Raw genomic sequence first — 15221 nt, forward strand, 5'->3', positions numbered from 1 at the left:
AAGGAAGGAAGGAAGGAAGGAAGGAAGGAAGGAAGGAAGGAAGGAAGGAAGGAAGGAAGGAAGGGCAATATTAGGCACAAGCCCAACCAAAGAAGTAAACAACCTCTGTAAAGAACTCTTTAAAGATAGTCAAGATAGACATTAAAGAAACTTGTGATTCAAGGCAATTGAGCCAGTGACTCAAAATAAACAGACACAGCCACTGTTATTAATTTTTGACAATGTTATCAAAAATATAGATTGGAAAATAATTTAGGGTATTTTTAAATAAAATATGCTGGAGAAATTATACTCACAGGTACCAGAAAAAAACTACATCCAAATCATTCATGTTGGGAAAAAAATCAGAATTGATTAGATTTAAATATAAGACCTGAAGCTTTGAGAATGCTAAAGGGAAATACAAATAAAGTAAGAATATATAGGAATGCTTAATGACTTTCTGAAAAAGATTCCAGCGCCAGGGGAATTGATCACCGGAGTTGACAAATGTTACTATGTAAAATAAAAGGCGCTGGTAGAGCAAAAGAAACAAATACTAACATGAAAAGGCAGCCTACAGAATGAATAAAAGTATTTGCCAGCTATACATCAGATGGGGCATTAGTATGTAGAGAATATAAAGACCTGAAAAATTATAAATAGACACAAAATTAAGTATTCACTAAATGAGCTAATAAACCAAACAAATAGTTCTCAGATGAAGAAATACAAAGGCTGGTAAATATTTGAGAAAATATTCAGCACCCTTGGCCATTAGGAAATTCAACTTAAAACTATCTATCTCACCCTAGTCAGAATTGGTACCATAAAGAAAACACTTGTTAACAGATGCTAGTGAGGATGTGGTAAGAGAAGACCCTGCTCACTGCTGCTTACATGTCCCTTAGGAATAGGGAAAGGACCTAAGGGACATATACACAAGGGAACTATACTTAGTCCTAGTGAAAAGTGAAGCCATACCCTTTGCAAGCTATTCAGCTAGACAGAGTTGTGTTAAATAAGACAAACATGACTCAGGAAAAAAAATCGTGTGGGTTTCATCTCATGAGCAGATGTTAGATTTAAGTGCATGTGAGTAGGACATCCAAGCAGAAAGAGGACCATAAGAGTGAGGGGGTTGTGTATTAAAGGAAGAAACGGATTTTTTGGATGCATATTTTTTATTAGATATTTTCTTTATTTACATTTCAAATGTTATCCCGAAAGTTCCCTACACCCTCCCTGCCGCCTCTGCTCCCCTACCCGCCCACTTCTACTTCTTGGCCCTGGCATTCCCCTGTATTGGGGCTTATAAAGTTTGCAAAACCAAGGGGCCTCTCTTCCCAATGATGGCCCACTAGGCCATCTTCTGCTACATATGCAGCTAGAGACACGAGCTCTGGGGGTACTGGTTAGTTCATATTGTTGATCTACCTATAGGGTTACAGACCCCTTCAGCTCCTTGGGTATTGTCTCTAGCTCCTCCATTGGGGGGCCTGTGTTCCATCTAATAGCTGGTTGTGAGCATCCACTTCTGCGTTTGCCAGGCACTAGCAAAAGAAACGGATTTTAAAGAGAGGAGATAGAGGTGAAAGACAGAAATGAAGTGAGGGAGGGAGGAAGGGAGAGAGGGAAGGAAGGAAAGAAAGAGCAAGAAAGAAAAAGACCAGAGAGAGAGGGGGGAGAGAGAGAGAGAGAGAGAGAGAGAGAGAGAGAGAGAGAGAAATGAATTACATACTGTAGGGAAGCAGAGGGGTAAGTGTATAGAAGGTAGGAACTAATAAGAAGAGGGTGATATACAGTCAGCTATTGGATGGANCACAGGGCCCCCAATGGAGGAGCTAGAGAAAGTACCCAAGGAGCTGAAGGGGGCTGCAACCCTGTAGGTGGAACAACAATATGAACTAACCAGTACCCCCTGAGCTCGTGTCTCTAGCTGCATATGTAGCAGAAGATGGCCTAATCAGTCATCATTGGGAAGAGAGGCCCCTTGGTCTTGCAAACTTTATATGACCCAGCACAGGGGAAGGCCAGGGACAAGTAGTGGGAGTGGGTGAGTAGGGGAGCAGGGGCAGGGGAAGGGTATAGGGAACTTTTGGGATAGCATTTGAAATGTAAATAAATATAATAATAATAATAATAATAATAATAATAATAATAAAAAGAAGGTTATATAAGGGAAGGTGGCAACAGAAGAGAATGAATAAAAAATACTATGATAGATATACATGTGTGGGTGCATGTATGCACATGTGTATGAAAGCATCATAACCAGATGCATTGCTTTTATTATTTTGTGTTCTAACTTAAAATTAAAAATAAATTTCAAACAGATGATGCTAAAGAAGCTGTATTTGCACATTTTTATCCTGTGTAAAGGTTTATTAAATGAATCTGTCATTGACCTCTGTTCCTTGGCTCTATGAAAAGTACAAAAATACACTCCGTTGATTTTAATTACCAACCATGACAATTTTTTTTGACAAATGTCTGCAGCTGGTAGTCACTGAAGAACAGATGCTAAAAGCTATCAGAAGAGATGTACAGTCAGTTCTCGATGAAGATTTGAGGAATTTGTACTTTTTCACAATTGCCTTTTCATAGCATTAATTGCTGATGTCTAAGAATAAATCCAAACAGTTCTACATCTAATTCAGCCATTTATAATAGAAACGTCTTGTGATTATCGTAAAAGATGGTGTACTTTTTCCTTGTATCCTCAAACGGTAAGAAAAAAAGTTACTATTAAAACCCTAAGTCATTACCCAGGCCCTCAATTGACCTAATGACACATATCACACAGATGGAACAGAATGTGTCAGCTACTAGGAATCCGTATTTCAATAACCCAGCACTTCTACTAATATCAAGATTTTGATTTCAAGAATTACAAAAACAGGCAGTAATGATCCAAACTAAAGAAATATGTCATTAGCTAAACCTCTCAAGAATAAGGTATTCTTGATGTTAATTCATTATTAAAGATATAGTTGATAATTTACATAAATGAATATGTAAAGTGCAAAGTGCTAAGAAAGGTGATAGAATTAATATCACAAAATAATCTCAATGTTATCAAAAAGATCATTGACACACACACACACACACACACACACATATATATATATATATATATATATATATATATATATATATATAAACTATGGGGGTCTCCAAGAAAAATTTCCTCATATGCAAACTTATTCAAAATGAGATTTTTATCACAATGAATGCTTTTATCCTCTACAATTATAAAGGCAAGTCAAAATCATTTGTCTCATATGCAAGGGAAATTAGCATTTTCACAATTACTAAAAGGCAAAAATATTCATTTTATGAATTCTTGAACACAATGCCAGTGAGGGTACAGCACAGCCCTAAGCATAGAGAACGTGCTTCCCACAGAAAGCCCCGATGTTCTATTCCAGTACTTACCAGCTATTCTGAGTGCACATGGAGAACACATCAATTCAGTAATCGTGTTATTAACACGTCCCTCCAGTACTTTTAATCTTCCTTTGAACAGAGTGCACTCCCTAATTCAGAGAAACTACAGATACATAGGTTGGTCATTAATTTCCATCAAACCAGAAAAGAAGAGGGTAGCCATTCTGAATATGGGACCTAAGGCTGAAAGCAGAGAAAAGTCCTATATGCTTCTGTTGCTGAATGTTGCCCTTGGCTAACTATGAAGAGATGTCATAAACCCTGTTTGCAAGAGTGTGGACTCTAAGAGAATCCTAGAAAACACTAAGAAGATGAAGTTTTTAAGACATATTTATTTATATGCTCACATATCTTATGTGCACACTCATACATGAAGGTACACAGAGGCCAGAAGAGGTCATGGACTGTCTTCCTCTATCATTGTCTATCTATTCCTTTGAAGGAGAGTGACATCCTACACCTGAGGTGAGGGATTTCTTGAGAAGGCTGGAAGCCAATAAGCCGCAGTGTACCGACCCTCGAGGGCCTTGGGCTCCGTGTGTATATGAAATGCTCAGCTGCTTAACTGTTGGCTGAGATACAAGCTCCAGCCCTCCCTCATGACAATACAAGCACTGTTAACCACTTAGCTATTTCCCGGGCCTCAACAAATCTTGTTGTGAAAGTGTCAAATGCTATGATACATGCTATTTACAGTGTCGTCGGACTTTAAGTCATCTAAGAACCTGAGGCTTAGTCTTCGAAAATATGACACCAAGTTATGATGAGCTGAACCTCCAACAGACTCTTATTTATCCATATGGGATACATCTCAAACCCCTACAAATGGGCATCTAACGCTAAAAAAAACAATATTGAACTCTGTGTATGCTGTTTACCCTACAGCTCATATATGATAAGGTTTAATTTATACATTAAGCTTGGAAAAGGATTTTAAAGTTAGTAATAGAGGCTGGGGAGGAATCTTGGTGGGCAAAATGCTTGCTATGCAAGTGAGAGACCAAATTTCAAGAAGTTTGAAGTTCAGACTCAATTTTAGAAAACTTGAACTCAGGTAAACTACAGGCCTGGTAACTAACATTAGTTTCCAAGTTACCCCCCCCCCCAACAAAACTGGAGTCTAGCTCCACTTTCTAGGCTAATGCCAACAAGACCTTTTTCTCTCCAGGTTAATCTCCCACAACAAATCCAGGGTTTCCACGTTAATCCCCAGCAAGCCTGCCCCCTGCTTAACAACCACCAATGCAGAGCAAAGCAGAAATTAAGACTATGGTTTGATTCCCAGCACCAGCCAATTATGCTAAAGGCCACAGTGGCTCTCCTGCTAAATGTTCTCCAGGCTAGAAACACTTACCCCCTCACTGCTCTCTATAAAACCCTAGCCCAAGGAAGTTCAGGGCTCCTCTCCACCAAAACCATCCTGCATGTTGGCGGTGAACTGAGTCCAAGCTAGCTCAAATAGTCTCTCGTGTGATTGCATCGGATTGGCTCCTGTCTGGTCTTTTGGGGATCGCTAACACTTTCTCACCACTACACAAACATGAGGGCCTAAGCTCAGCTCTCCAGCATCCACATAAAAGCCAGGCATAGCAGCCTACATTTGTAATCCTAGAGCTGAGGAATGTAGACAGGGTGACCCCTGGAGCTCTCTGGCCAGCCAGACTAGCTCATTCAGTGAGCTCTAGGCATTGTGATTGACCACACCCCCAAAAGTAAGGTGCTGAGTGATAAAATAAGAGACATGATATGGACTTCTGTTGTCCCCACTGCCCCCCACACACACATATATGTGTACTCATCGCATACACATATACCACATATACACACACCACACAATGAGAATCTCTTTCTCTGTCATGTATATGTGTATATATTATAGATATGTATATATACACTTATATACATATATAATAAAGAATGTGCTAATGGGTTCTCTGTCTCCTTGAACATCACACTGTAGATCTTCATATGAATGCCAAAACCTTTCACCTCTTCCCCTAAGGAAGTACTTTATCGGATCTCTGTGATAACTCTAAATTGCAAGTATCTATCCTGAGCTTTGCACCCATCAGTAAGTAAAAAGTTACTTGGAAACAAACTCATCCTGAGTCTGAGAGCAGACCTAACCAATCAGAGGGTACTGTTTATAACTAGAAATACCAGACAATGACTTCAGTCACATTTGGACAACTTGAAGTCATATGGATAGAATTTCATTAAGCTGCACCTACACCGGCAGCATGCAATTTAAAGCTCAAGCTCTGGTTATCACTAAGAAATTTCCATTTATATATTCAGGACATGGTTGCCCAGAATCAAGTGGTGTTAAGGAAAGCAAAGCTTGTATTGAGGAAGGTGGGCTACTGTAATATCATCAAAGAATATGATCTCATTCACTATACATTTATACAAATGTATCTGTGAGCAGAATACACACAGTTGTCCCAGAACTTAGGAGAGACAGAGAGATGGAGACATCCAGAGGCAGAGACAGTCAGAAAGACAGAGACAGAGAGACAGACAGAATGGATACATTAGTGTCCTCAGCAAATCTAAATTAAAGTGATATTAACTTTTCTCCAAAGACCTTTAGTATGTGTTCTGCAGTGTAATGTTTAATCCTAAAGTAACCCAATAGAGCAATTTCAGGAAACAATCTTGGCGTGAAGGAGCCTGCATTTCACTGTCAGAGAGTTACAAGAGATGACAGTTTGTAATCCCATGGACACAGTGAAGAATGTTCACATATCAGGAAATTTGGAGAGAAAGGCATCTAGGGCTCTGCACGGGATGAGGAGTCAGTCACAAATCCGTAAACTGTAACAAGCATTTTGACCTTGAAGTCACAACATTTTCAAGGTTCTATTTTCTCATTTATAAAATGGAGGCAAGACACCAAAGTAAGAGAAAGCCATCCAATTTGAGAGCACTCTAAACCTGCAGGGATGAAGGGAAAGTGAGCCAATGGCACTTCTCAAATAAAGATGCCCAAACAAAAAGATCGAAGTTGAATACACAAATGTGGGAGTTATCAGTAGGTCAAATTTGAAAGGTGGGACCACATTAGCCAGAAAGAGCTTGATGTTAGCAGAGCTGCAGAAAAGATAAACCCCTTTGTTGAAAAAAAAAAAAAGTTTAATACTTTGAAGAAAATAATTCTTTAAGAAACAATAGACTCTTCCAGTAAACTTCTTACCCCCCAAACCTATTTCAATGTCCCACTTGATGAACCATTTGCCTGAGACCTTTCATACTTGTTTACGAATTGAGAAAAACGACATGGTAAACACATCTCTGAGCATCCTTTTGCATGGCCATGATTCTAAGTCAAAGTGGCCCAAGATGCAGGCCCACTATGGAGGCTCTGATCAGTAAGCTTCATCACAGAATATGCTGGAAATGAGAAGCCAGTTATTCATGAGAAGAGCAGAGAGTGTGTGTACCTGCCTTACCAAGGAGAGCTGTACCTTGGGATGCTCGCCACACAATTGAGCAAGACTAACTTGGTGTCAGTGTATGTAGACACTAACTCTGGTGGCACACCTGGAGGGAAAGTTAAGAATCACTTAGTACTGAAGAGAGCATGGGAGGTGTGTGACTGGCTTCCACTGTCCCCTGTTAGCAGGTTCCAATAAAACTTACACCTCTGGTTATTCACTCTTTTGGAAACCTGCTCATTGCTCTAATTCAGCATATGATATGGTGTAAATCCTAGCCAAAGAGAAGGGCTTATGTATAGACAAGGGCAAAGGCAACAGTGTGCTAGCTACCATAAATTTGTTCACCTCAAGTGAGTTTAAAATGCTTTTAATATTCAATCGCATCCTTGGAACAAAAGTCTGATTGTTGGTTACAAGTAGCACTCAAAGGGTTCCCTTTAAAGTTTACTGGCAAATGATGCAAAAAAAAAAAAAGAAAAGAAAAAAGAAAAAAGAAAGATACAATCATGACATGGTAGCTGCCATTCAGGGTGGCTACATTAAAACAAAGCTAAAAACACACACTTGAAAGTAGCTAACCATACACCATAATTATCACCAAATTCATGCTAGAGACCGAAAGTGATTAAAGACGGAAGAATACACGAGAGGAGCACTATGAAAAGGCAGGATTGATGCTGGGAAAAGGTCAAGACTCCAGAGGAAAGTGAAACTTCCAGCCCGTCCTCCTGAAGCTAATTAGCACCCCCCTTGCCATCCACACTGATGAGCACCCTGTGTAACTCTGAACCATCTGCGTCTCTTCAAAGCCCCGGCGCTGCCAATGATCTGGGCAATTCTATTTTAGGAGACATTTGTTACAGAGATCAGATGTTTGACTGCTCCTTTGTCTTTAGGATGTGCAAAAATGAGACAAGCAATTTGCCTAGTTGTTCCTTCCATGGTTGAAGAGTTACATCATCTACAGATGTTCACAAAGGTTGTGTGTGGAGTATTGTGTTCTCACAACTTTGGGGAGAAGACAGTCCTGTTAATTGTATCTTCTGTTTCCTGGGTCAATCATTTATTATTAGATTATGGAGCTGCTTGGGGTATAGATTCTGCATTTAATCTAAACATTGACAATTTGTCATAATTACACCTTCACAGTCACACAGAGGCAGGAGCTGCTTCCTGATTTCTTCTCTCTGCCCCCACTCCTATACCTTCTCTCCTTTTTATCCACCTAGATTCAGACTCTGGAAAACATTGGAACCATAGGGGAAGAAACTGGTATAACTCTGAAATTGCCAATCCACAAACCTATCATTTCCCTTATACTCATATTCCCAAGTTAAATAAGTTCTTCCACTCATACCAACTCAGTTATTAATATTTCCCTGTCTGACAGTTTATACGTCTAATGGCTTGGAAAATCTCAGCTCAGCTTACAAGAAGACATCAATATCTCATCTGGGCCTCAGAATTTGGAGCCTCTGGAATCTATACTATTTTTCTTTTAGAGAAGAAGAAGAAGAAGAAGAAGAAGAAGAAGAAGAAGAAGAAGAAGAAGAAGAAGAAGAAAAGGTGGTTCACCTGGGACAGCCAACAGAGACCAGGAGCCTAGCATAGCAGGCCTCTGAGAGGCTCTACCCAGCAGCTGACTGAGACAAATGCAGATACCCACAGACAGACATTAGATAAAGGTTAGGGATCCCTGTGGAAGAGTTAAGGGAAGGATTTAAGGCCTGCAAAGAGATGACAACCCCACAGAAGATCAACAGTGTCAACTAACCTGGACTCCTGGGAGCTCCCAGAGACTGAGCCAACAAAAGAACATTCATGGGCTGGTCCAAGGCCCCCAAAACATACATAGCAGAGGGCTGCCATGTTTGGCCACAGTGGGAGAAGATATGCCTAATCCTTCAGGGACGTGATGTACCAGGATGGGAGGATTATAGGGAGAGGAGGGATGGGGAGGAGGAACTCTGTGAGGGACCAGGAGGAGGGTAGAATTTGGGATGTAAATAAACAAATAAATAAAAGAAGGCTTTGGAATGATGCCTTAAGAAGAGCAGTAAGCATGGTTAATAAATGTTGTATGTCCACATAAAGGTATCAGATCTGAAATGTTAAAGAATTCTGCATTCTGCACTAATTGCCAAAGACATGCAGTGCACTGTCATCACTCCCAGATTTGAGATTATTGGCTTTACTCTACTGAAATTATTTCCAAGTTAAGAAAGAACCAGAAAAGAACACAAGAGGTCAAAGAAAAATAACGTGTACTGAACATAAAATGGCCATAATTGCCACACACAGCGCCCTGGATGACCCAAGAAATCCACATCATTATTTAACATTTATAGAATGCCACTAAAAGCTTCTAATTACTCAAAATATTTTATGGATATGTTGATTATTATACACAATAGCCACTGGAGGGAACTCTAATCCAACAACTTTTGTTAAGACAAGGAAACTGGGATACATTTTGGAAAAAGAAATTTACTCAAGTCTTCATCGTTTGAAATGGCATTTGAAGAGCCCCACTGGGGATGCTGGCCTCAGCCTGTGAGTCACATTCTGTCTTTTATAGGCAGAATCCAGGGAACTGAAACTCACAGGAAGAAATGGAAAAGGACTTACAAATTCTTAACTTCTATAATTAATAGTTGTGTTGTGGAACTTTGCTCCCTTGGTGTTTTAGTCCATACGGAAATGAATGCTGTCATCAGTAACAGGAGCCAATGTTTCATGTAAGAAAACTGGTCTAAGAAGAACATCTGCGTCAGAGGTACCTAAGCCCCTAGAACATGAAGGTAGTCAGAAAACAGAAAGAAAAACAAACAAACAAAAAAGGCTGTGGGGGGGGGTCTATCTCTTTGGTGGGTCACAATTACATTAAGAAATCTGCATTTTTTTTACTATATCCAAATAAAGGTGACAAAAGAAATCCAAACGGTGCTGTTTATGTGACACAGGACAGAAGAGGAAGATCTGCCTGTAAATTGGCCCTCTTGGCCCTTGTGATACTACCCCATTTGACTTTATCCATATCACAATAGAACCTTGTTGGAGTTCAATGAAGTGCCCACTCAATCCCTGGGGTGGTCTGAATATGGTTGGCCCATGGGAAGTGGCACTATTAGGAGGTGTGGCCTAGTTAGAATAAGTGTTGCCTTGTTAGACTTCTGTAGGCAGGCTTTGAGGTCTCCTAGTGCTCAAGTTTTGCCCAGTGCAGAAAAGACCCACCCTCCTCCTAACTGCCTGAGAAAGTCAGTTGCTTGACTACCTTTGGGTTAAGATGTAGAATTCTTGGCTCCTCCAGCACAATGTCTGCCTGGACAATGTCATTTTTCCTACCATGATGATAATGGACTGAACCTCTGAAACTGTAAGCCAGTCATAATTTAATGGTTTTCTTATAACAGTTGCGAAGGTCATGGTGTCTCTTCACGATGATGAAAACCCCACTTCTGGTAGCAATTTCTGTCTTAGTTTTTAGGGTTTCAGTGCTGTGAAGTGGCACCATGACCAAAGCAACTCATATGAAGATGAACGTTTAATTAGGGCTGGCTTACAGTTTCAGAGGTTTAGTGCATTGTCATCATTGCTAGAAACAAGGCAGTGTGCAGGCAGACATGGTGCTGAAGTAGCCAAGAGTTCTACATCTTGATTGGAAGGCAGCCAGGTAAAGGATTTTTCTTCCATAGGCAGCCCAGGGGACACTCTCTTGCACATTGGGTAGAGCTTGAGCATAGTAGTCTCAAAACCCAACCACACAGTGACACACTTTCTCCAACAAGGCAATACCTATTTCAACTAGGCCACATTTCCTAATAGTGCCACTTCCAATGGGCCAGGTATATTCAAAACACAAGCTCCTAAAAGTTCTAATATTTTTTGACAAATAGATCTGTTCCCTCCACCTATTTTAAAGAATTAGAATAATGTCATTTGAGGATAAAGTCTGTCTTTCTTATATTCTAAAAGAATGTACAATTTGGAGACATATGAAAATCTAATTTAATCTTATTTTGTCTCTCCATACCCATCACTTGAGAGTAAAAATTCATGGACAGAATTTCAGAAAGACTAGGAGTACAATTTTTAAGGCACTACAGACAAACCAGTATCTAATAATGGATCTCCATTCTTGTCATAAAGCTATTCTCTTGCTAGAAATACAGAGGAGATCCAGAATATAGGCTTTGAGTTCATCACACTGACTCCTGAAGTATTCAATTTGAGAGTTTTGAAGGCATCTTTAATTTTCATAAAGATGGAAAGGCATTATACATGAAGCATTGTTATTGGGTCACTCTAAATCCCAAGGAAACAATTAAAGTCATTTCAGCTTAAGCAAAGCTTGGTACATCAATAAGCAAGACATGTCATAAAATATTAGACATTGGAGACTTTTCTTTAAAAGAGATTGTCAAAATTTATCCTTGTTAGTAGATAGAAGACTTGACATTGTATCTTCAATTTTTATTCCAAAATTATCACATAGTATTCATCTGCTCAGTCCTCATTACAGTGTCTGTATGCCAGAAAAGGGATCTAGAACTGATAAAATATTAGATAAACAGGCATTTTATTCTCTAGTTTGCTTTCCAGTCAGAAATATAAGCTATTTTTAAAAATCTTTTATATCTGCAGCATGAAAAATACTTGGTGTCAGGATACATGTAATTTGAAATTTTCTATAGAATTCTATATGGTTTGAAATTATATATATATATATATATATATATATATATATGATCCCACACATTCTAGAAACCAAATAATAATAAGATCACCCCATTACAATAAATTCCTTCTTCCAGTAACTTGTGATTTTTAAGTCATGTATTTTAATGAAATTTCTCTATAGAAAAGAGATGATAAGATAAAGATTTAAGGGAAGGATTTAGGTACCATGCCACTATTGAAGCCTCTTCTTCTGATATCATGTCTCGAGAAGAAAACAAATTCACCCATCCTCCTCCACCTTTGTTCTGTCTTATCCCTCATCAGATTAGACAATGCATATTTGTGTTGGTGGCAATAAGCATTACTCAATATGTTGATGACTGCTAATGATGTCTGAAAATATCCTGATTAGCTGTCATGATCATCTTATCAACTATTTGGATGTCTCTTAGCCCAGTAAAGTTGGTGCTTAAAATTAACCATCATATACTGTGTCAGAATCTGTAACTATAGTTTCCTTGGTGGTCATTCACCCACCACCATCCCTGCTGAGACCAAAGGCAGATGGTTGAGTAACATTCTACAGCTGAGGTTACTGAATCTCTATCTATAATAGTTATTTTTCAAACACAGAAGAAAATATCCCCTTCACTATGATTACCCCAATCTTTCCCTAAGCCTTCATCTTGCTAAGAAATTGTGTGAAACTGTTAACTACAACATTCAGTGGGAAAGCCAACTTCTCTGAATCTAAATTCCCACATATAAACTTCCTCATAATAGGGAACACAGTTGATTATAGTCATCAAATGTTAACAGCAAGGATTAAACATGGTATATAGTCCACATTGAGCATCAGACTTACTATAATATTCATGATCTTCAACACAGAGCTCTGATTTGATATGTGGTCAATATTGCTGTATTATAGATGCTTTCAATCTGTGATGGCAACAAAATAGTCCAAAGTAAGGCACAACTGCATCTTCAAAGCTGTTAAATTTACTTGAGATCTTTTCCCATTGCTTTTCATTTTTAACTTCTGTTACAATTTCATGCTTTTGCTTTTTTCAGTCTCTGATTTCTTAGTGTAGCTCCATATAAATAGATTTTTCTTTCATTCTGATTTTATATAGGAAAAATAAAAGTCAGTAAAACTATCTGAACTATGCAAATTAGTAAATCTGGAGTACATGGTCAAGATAACTATCTTATTCCCAGTTGACAGAATCAGTGAAAACCCCAAATTAATCGAACATGCTCTCTACCTTTTCTTGAGAAATAATTAAGGAAGGATATATTTCAGGTTTTATGCTTCCTTATCCAAATTATATACAGATGCTGCATGGAAATGTGCTCTTAATAGCTACATTAACTATGATAAGTTCATGCGCATCATTGTCATTCATGTCTAATTAAGCTGAATGCCCAACTGGGAACAGTAAGAACTTGCACATGGCAAGAACAGTGAGTGATGTGTATCTCCCAGCCCCAGTCCTGACATTTGATTATACAAGGATAGGTGAGAGACGTAAAGATCGATGTTCCTGATCAAGGGGCAACCATCAGGAAAACCTATCCTAGCAGCAAAATGTAAAGTTACTGGATATGAAAACTTAATGTTCAAAATAAAGTCATTTATGAAATCATAAATAATGGGAATCAAAAAAGGCCATGAATTATATAACATGCCTATACATCCTAGCTAGACAGAATTTTGAAATGAGTACACAAAATTATATTTGGTCATAATTTACACCTGTCAGAAGATTAAATTAAATATTTCTCTTTACTAAAAAAAAAGAGGGTGATATCAAGCTCTTTAATAAATACTCTAGACAAATATACTTTCGGACTCTACTTGATTATGTCCACTGATGAATACGGTGATGCTTGACAAGACATTGCGTCTTTATGATTATATTTCTTTGGTAGCACATTTTATGCTTTCATTCGATTAAAATTTATACCCTCCAGACTACTCCTAATATTGTAATTGACCTGAGCTGTCTAGGGCAACTCATCAGGAACCTCAGGGTAAAAGACTGAATGGAAGGGATTGGTGGCTCTTGTTAGAGAACTCATCTGTCCCTTTTGCTTGCGGTGATTTGAATGATAATGACTCCCTCTGGTCATCTATCAGAGTGCATGGCCTCACTGGGTGGAACTCTTTGGGAAAGATTAGGAGGTATGGCCTTGTGGGACAAAATGTGTCAATAAGGATGAGCTTTGATATGTAAAAAGATTCCTGTGTCTCCAATGTGCTCCTTCATCATCCTCTCTCTCTCTCTCTCTCTCTCTCTCTCTCTCTCTCTCTCTCTCTCTCTCTCTCNCTCCCTCCCTCCCTCCCTCCCTCCCTCCCTTCTCCTCCATCTCTCTTTCTACCTGCTGGTTGTAGATTAGATATTAGGTTTCAGCTATTCCTTTGCTCAACCATCGTAAACTCTAAGTATCTGAAATCATAAAACAAATTAAATGTTTCTTTTTAATACATTTCCTTGGTCATCTTATTTTATAGTAGCAAAAAAGTGTAACTAAGATGCTTACTGAGGTAGGATAAGCCACTAATTCTTACGAAAAGAGAAGACTCTACTGGGTACCAGAGAAAGGCAGGATGAAAGGTTTTTATGTTGCCTTGAAATAACTCTATCAACATGACGCAATCCCTGTATTAGTCATGGATCTCAAGAACCAAGAAACTACATAGTGGGGGAAAAAGGAACAGTCAAAAGAAAGTACGCACATCCTAGTTCAATGGGGGGAAAACAGTACTTAAATTCCCGAAACAAAGAATGGGGCTGTTCAGGAATTTTATGATTCTTGTGTATATACCTAGTTATAGAGACAGCATTAGGGTAGTCAGAATGTGCAAGTAATGCTGGGTATGGAAATGATGTGTGTTTAAAATATAGATATTTCAATCCCATCCTTGGAACAGAGTTTCATATTTATCAAAGGCAAAAGAGGACTTGGAGGTTCTTTGGAGATGAATGGTATATGGTTAAGAGCTCTGCAGTTAAAAGGAAAAAGTCTTTGTTAATGCCAGGCCTTTGTCCATTCCAGACATATTTGATTGGCAAGAGATATATATAATAATCACTGTTCTAATCTCTTTTGAAGGTTACAAAGGTTAAATAGAAAAATGCATGCAAAGCATTGGTGCACTGAGTAAAATGACCTATTAACTCATCTTAGAAATTATTTTTAGCCTTCCATTATTATAGCATACTGATTTCAACTATATCTTTAAAAGGCATTCATATTATCATGAAACCATTCCCATCTTTGCTTCTCTATTTCTGATGTTCAATTTTAAATCTAAAATGATATCTCTGGAAAGGGTTAAAGTGGGTGGGAAATGTGAAGACATGATTTAAAAGTTAGTATACATTTCCCTGATGACTAAGGATGTTGGACATTTTTTTCAGGTGTTTCTCAGTCATTCCATATTCCTCAGTTGAGAGTTCTTTGTTTAGCTCTGTACCCCCATTTTTTAATGGGGTTATTTGAATTTCTGGAGTCCAGCTTCCTTTCCCAATCTGTTGGTGGCCTTTTTGTCTTGTTGACAGTGCCTTTTACCTTACAGAAGCATTGCAATTTTATGAGGTCCCATTTGTCAATTCTTGATTTTTACAGCACAAGCCATTGGTGTTCTGTTGAGAAATTTTTTCC

At 38.6% G+C, this 15221-nt stretch overlaps 1 protein-coding gene across 4 annotated transcripts in view; it reads right to left on the reverse strand.

The window, feature by feature from the left end:
- The window catches only part of Tafa2 (TAFA chemokine like family member 2), a 465253-nt gene that overhangs the window by 190231 nt on the left and 259801 nt on the right, over window positions 1-15221 (reverse strand). The window lies entirely within an intron of this gene.

The sequence above is a fragment of the Mus pahari genome, chromosome 9 (assembly GCF_900095145.1).
Source record: "Mus pahari chromosome 9, PAHARI_EIJ_v1.1, whole genome shotgun sequence".
NCBI lineage: Eukaryota > Metazoa > Chordata > Mammalia > Rodentia > Muridae > Mus > Mus pahari.